We start from the raw sequence: 6,663 nt of genomic DNA, 5'->3' as shown, positions 1-6,663 counted from the left end.
CATTCTCTCTCTCCCTCTCTAACATACACACACACACACACACAGTCTCTCCCTCTCTCTCTCTAACACACACACACACACAGCCTCTCTCTAACACACACACACACACAGTCTCTCGCTAACACACACACACACACACACACACACACACACACACACACACACACACACACACAGCCTCTCTCTAATACACACACAGTCTCTCGCTAACACACACACACACACAGCCTCTTTCTAACACACACACACACAGTCTCTCGCTAACACACACACACACACAGTCTCTCTCTCTCTACACACACAGTCTCTCTCTCCCTCTCTAACACACACACACACACAGTCTCTCCCTCTCTCTCTCTCTCTACACACAGTCTCTCTCTAACACACACACACACACACAGTCTCTCTCTCTCTCTCAAACACACACACGCAAACACACAGCCTCTCTCTAACACACACACACAGTCTCTCGCTAACACACACACACACACACACACACACACACACACACAGTCTCTCTCTCCCTCTCTAACACACACACACACAGTCTCTCCCTCTCTCTCTCTCTCTCTCTCTCTACACACACAGTCGCTCTCTAACACACACACACACACACACACACAGTCTCTCTCTCTCTAACACACACACACAGTCTCTCTCTCCCTCTCTAACACACACACACACACAGTCTCTCTCTCTCTCTAACACACACACACAATTTCTCTCTAACACACACACACAGTCTCTCTCTCTCTAACACACACACACACACACACACACACACACACACACACACAGTCTCTCTCTCTCTAACACACACACACAGTCTCTCTCTCCCTCTCTAACACACACACACACACAGTCTCTCTCTCTCTCTAACACACACACACAATTTCTCTCTAACACACACACACAGTCTCTCTCTCTCTAACACACACACACACACACACACACACACACAGTCTCTCTCTCTCTCTAACACACACACACAATTTCTCGCTAACACACACACACAGACTCTCCCTCCCTCACACAAACATTAAGTGGGAAGTTCATTGCTGTAGTGCCACTGAAGTGGATCACCCAACTGGGGGTGCACATTCCGCCGCCAGCTGCTCTCAGTCGGGCCTGTCTGGTGCACCCTCATGAGACGGGCCTTCGAGTGGCCGCCCAGTACGTGCACCCGAAGCAGCTGAACCCTGTGCTCCCGAGACGGTTGGTGTGAATCCCATTGCACGAATCTGGAGCGTGCAGGTTCCACTCAATGAAGTTGTGTCCCGCTCACCAATAATGGAGTGTTCAGCTGGAGAGGAAGCCAGCACTCGAGTATGTAAAGGGGCCAGGCAAGGTAACGTGCGGGCGAGGTAACTTTTTTCAGAATTCTGCTATTGCAAAGTGTCTGCCAGTATTTGGGAGCGCTTTGGGAGTTGGTTTCAGTCAGGCAGGACTGGGGAGTAAGTGGCGCAGGTATGGGAGCTGTGATGGTGAATTTGTGATCTGCAACATGAGTGTGTCGGTGGAGCGCAGGATGCAGAGAGGACAAGAAGCCGAGATCCCACAGACCCCAGTCTGAGCATTCACCACAGCAATCAGAGGTCGGGTGGTTTCGGCCTGTCCTACAGTGAAAGCTGAGACACCAGCCACCAGACCGTTCAGCACTGTGATAACACTGTCGTGGAGCCAGCCCAGCACAGTGCTGAAGAGGATAGCTTCCAAACTCAGCCTGATATTCTCCCCCATGTTGGAATGAGACTCCTCCTGGGAGCCTCATCATGATATTCAAAGCACCAGCCTGCCTTATGGGAGAGCCTCGGAAAAAAGCTGGAAGTGGGTGGGATGCAGGCAGATTGGGATGGGGTTTAACGTTTGTGAATTGTTCAATGTCACCAGCCCCCATTCCTCCTGTTAACTGTGGTGAGAATTACACTTGACATGACTTAATAAAAGCAACTGAGTTACTCCCAACGGCCTGGACCAATCATCTCCCTTTAAAATCCAGTTCAACTGAGACCACACTCCAGAGACTTGAGCCCTGTAATCCAGGAGGACTCTCCCAGGGTCAGTACTGAGGGAGTGCCGCACTGTCAGAGGGTCAGTACTGAGGGAGTGCTGCACTGTCAGAGGGTCAGTACTGAGGGAGTGCCGCACTGTCAGAGGGTCAGTACTGAGGGAGTGCTGCACTGTCAGAGGGTCAGTACTGAGGGAGTGCTGCACTGTCAGAGGGTCAGTACTGAGGGAGTGCCGCACTGTCAGAGGGTCAGTACTGAGGGAGTGCCGCACTGTCGGAGGGTCAGTACTGAGGGAGTTCTGCACTGTTAGAGGGTGAGTACTGAGGGAGTGCTGCACCGTTAGAGGGTCAGTTCTGAGGGAGTGCTGCACTGTCAGAGGGTCAGTACTGAGGGAGTGCTGCACTGTCAGAGGGTCAGTACTGAGGGAGTGCCACACTGTCAGAGGGTCAGTACTGAGGGAGTGCCGCACTGTCGGAGGGTCAGTACTGAGGGAGTTCTGCACTGTTAGAGGGTGAGTACTGAGGGAGTGCTGCACCGTTAGAGGGTCAGTTCTGAGGGAGTGCTGCACTGTCAGAGGGTCAGTACTGAGGGAGTGCCGCACTGTCGGAGGGTCAGTACTGAGGGAGTTCTGCACTGTTAGAGGGTGAGTACTGAGGGAGTGCTGCACTGTCAGAGGGTCAGTACTGAGGGAGTGCTGCACTGTCGGAGGGTCAGTACTGAGGGAGTGCTGCACTGTCGGAGGGTCAGTACTGACGGAGCGCTGCACTGTCGGAGGGTCAGTACTGAGGGAGTGCTGCACTGTCAGAGGGTCAGTACTGAGGGAGCGCTGCACTGTCAGAGGGTCAGTACTGAGGGAGTGCCGCACTTTTGGAGAGTCAGTACTGAGGGATCGCTGCACTGTTGGAGGATCAGTATTGAGGGAGCGCTGCACTGTTGGAGGATCAGTACTGAGGGAGTGCTGCACTGTTGGAGGGTCAGTACTGAGGGAGTGCTGCACTGTCGGAGGGTCAGTACTGAGGGAAAGCTGCACTGTCGGAGGGTCAGTACTGAGGGAGTGCTGCACTGACGAAGGTGCCGTCTTTCAGATGAGACATCAAACCGAGGCCCCTGTCTGACCTCTCAGGTGGGTGTAAAAGATCCCACGGCCACTATTTGGAAGAAGAGCAGGCCGGGGGGGTAGTTCTCCCCCGTGTCCTGGGGACAATATTTATCCCTCAAACAACCTCATGAAAAAGCGGTTTGCTTGTCTTGTGTCTCGTTGCTGTTTGTGGGATCTTGCTGTGTGCAAATCGGCTGCTGCGTTTCCATACATCACAACGGTTAAGTGGGAAAGCGCTCTGCCACATCTTGAGTGAAAGTCTCTGTAGCAATGTCACCCTTTCCCTTTTTAACACTTGGCCGTGACTCCTCATGAGCAATGGCACGGGAGGTCGGTCAAAATAATCATAGTAATGGATTGTGAGGCTTTTGTGCCTTTATTCTGCAGACGTGGGATCAGTGCTGCCAGACCCCAGGGGACAGTGTGGTTCCGCATCAACATCCTGGGAGCAAAATTCCGGCATGTGTCGAGCGATCTGGGAATACTCTGGTTGGTTGAGACCAGTGGCAATGTCATTCGCTGCCAATGAAACCTGGAAAGTTGCAGCAGCACGGAAATAAAGCAATTTGGCAAAATGTGGCAGTTTTTGTGAAAGATGAGTTCTCTGTATCTCTCATCCAGTAGATTTTTAAATAAAGTGTGTCTCTCACCCGGTCTCAGTGAACTTCATTCCAGTGATGGTCGATTTCAGAGAGTCAGAATCTTGTGTGTCAAATACGACTCTCATTCCATGATAGATCGCCCTCTCCAGTTCCATGATGGCAACAGCCCATGTAAACATGTCACGCTGTGATTACACCCTGCCACCAGAGGAGGCGTTTCGCTGAGATCTTCCTATCTCATATCATCTGCATAAACTGCTGGGGTTTGCGGGGGCAGACGGTCAAGATGGTTCTTGACCAGATGGTGTCTGGCCATTTTTTTGAGACTGTGGAGTTTGTTGCTGCCAAACTGTTGGGGATGATTGAGATGTAGTTTGTATCAAACTCCTTTTTTTTAAACCCCTTTTTTTTTAAGGTGGCCTTTATTCCTCAAGCTCCCTTTATATACATTTTATAAAAATAACTTTATTAAAAATAACAGATAAACAAACAAAAAGCTCAAATTAAAATGCCATTCTCGGCGTCGACAATGCACTCCAGTCCCTGCGGTGCCCACCGGTCGCGGAAGGCCTCAAGCGTACCGGCGGACACCGCATGCTCCTTCTCCAGGGACACCCGGGCGCGAACGTAACCGCGGAAGAGGGGCAGGCAATCGGGGAGGACGGAACCCCCGACGGCCCGCAACCTGGACCTGTGAATTGCCAGCTTGGCCAGGCCCAGGAGCAGACCGACGAGGAGATCCTCCTCCCGGCCCAAGCCCCTGCGCATCGGGTGCCCAAAGATCAGAAGCGTGGGACTGAAGTGCAGCCAGAATTTGAGGAGCAGCCCCTTCAGATACTCAAATAGGGGCTGCAACCTCGCACACTCCAAATATATGTGGAACACGGACTCGTCCAGGCCGCAGAAAGTACAGGCGGCCTGGGAGTCCGTGAACCTACTTAAAAGTCTATTGCACAGGACTGCCCTGTGCAACACCCTCCACCCCAGGTCCCCGAAGTAAAGGGGCAAGACTCCCGCGCAGAGAGACCTCCATTCGGGATTCCCCTCGCCGCCAGATGGCAACACGGACCGCCAGGGCGTGTCCGGCCGGTTGACGAGGGCGAGGAAGTGGAGAGTGTGCAGGAGCAGCCCGTACAGGAAATCCCTCCGCACCGATTGGAATGGCACGGAGGGCATTTCTGAGAGGCGGCTCGGGTTGTGCGGGACCGGCTCCCAAGGAGGGTTTTGGGGCCTGGGTCCAATGAGCAGTTTTGGCTGAGTGGGAGTCAGCTCGGCCTGGAGCATCCCGCACTCCCGAGCCCCCTTGCTACCCTCAGTGAGGGGCGTCCCGGGGGCTTCGGCTACTCCTCCGCCCACCGGTCTGTCCTCTGAATCAGCTGCCCAGACAGCCGAGGCGCTCTCCTCCGCCGGCGGGGGAGCGCCCTGACTGGAGGTGACCATGTTCCAGACTCGGAATAGATCCCGGTAAATGACAGGCAACTCCCTCAGAGAGGCGTGGCTAACGGACTCCACCGGGAGCTGCGTGTCGTCTTGAGAGTAGTGACACTGACAGAAAAAATACGTCGTCAGCGCACACCATCTGGGAGGACACTCGACGTACAGGTATCTCTGCAGGGTCCGAAGGCGGAGAGTCGCAGCCTGGGTGCGGACGCACACCAGCGACTGACCGCCCTCCTCAATCGGGAGACTCAGGACCGCGGCAGAGACCCAGTGTTTCCTTTTGCCCCAGAAGAAATCGACGAGTTTCTTCTGGATCTTGGTGGCAAATACAGGGGGCGGGGCCAAAGTGACCAACCGGTACCACAGCATGGAGGCCACCAGTTGGTTTGTGACCAACGCTCGGCCCCTGTAGGAAAGCACTCGGAGCAGTCCTGTCCAGCGCCACAGCCGAGTGGTGACTTTCGCCTCCAACTCCTGCCAGTTTGCTGGCCAGGCTTCCTCAGCGGGGCTAAGGTGGACTCCCAGATAGAGGAGGTGCGTGGTGCTCCACGCAAAAGGTGTCAACTCCTCCGGCAGGGAGTCCACCCGCCACTGACCCACCAGAAGTCCAGAACATTTCTCTCAATTGATCCTTGCGGAGGATGTGGCAGAAAAGGTCTGCTGGCAGTTGCGCATCCTCCGCAAGTCAACGGGATCTGTGACCGCGCGGAGCACGTCGTCGGCGTAAGCCGAGAGGACGACCCGCATGGCTGGCCTGCGCAGAGCCAATCCCGTCAACCTCCTGCGAAGCAGGCACAGGAACGGCTTCACGCAGATAGTATATAATTGGCCGGACATGGGGCATCCCTGACGCACTGCTCTTCCAAAGCGAAGGGGCGCCGTCAAGGACCCGCTAACCTTGACCAGACAGTCTGCGGCAGGGTATAAAAATTGGATCCGGGCCACAAAATGCGGCCCGAGTCCAAAAGCGGCCCGAGTCCCAAAAAGGTATTCGTGATCCACCCTGTCGAATGCCTTCTCCTGATCGAGGGAGAGAAAGGCGACCGACTGACCAGTCCTCTGGGAAAGATGGATCAGGTCCCGGACCAGGTGGATGTTGTCCTGGATGGACCGGCCTGGGACCGTGTAGGACTGGTCAGGGTGGATCATGTGGGCCAGCACAGAGCCCATGCGAGCAGACATAGCCCGGGAAAAGATCTTGTAATCCGTGCTGAGGAGGGAGACCAGACGCCAGTTTTTAAGCAGGCAGAGATCGCCCCTCTTCGGTAGCAAGAAGATGACTGCCCTGCGCCACGAGAGGAGCATCTCCCCGGTTACCAGGCATTCCCCCAGGACCCGTGTGTAATCGTCCCCCAGGACGTCCCAGAATGCCCTGAGGAACTCCACGGTCAGCCCGTGTAGCCCTGGAGATTTGCTGTCGGAGGGTCAGTACAGGGGGAGTGCTGCACTGTCAGAGGGGCAGTACAGGGGGAGTGCCGCACTGTCGGAAGGGGCAATACTGGGAGAGTGCTGC

This window comes from Heterodontus francisci, chromosome 39 (genome assembly GCF_036365525.1).
Source record: "Heterodontus francisci isolate sHetFra1 chromosome 39, sHetFra1.hap1, whole genome shotgun sequence".
In the NCBI taxonomy this organism is placed as follows: domain Eukaryota; kingdom Metazoa; phylum Chordata; class Chondrichthyes; order Heterodontiformes; family Heterodontidae; genus Heterodontus; species Heterodontus francisci.
This window is presented reverse-complemented; position numbering follows the sequence as displayed.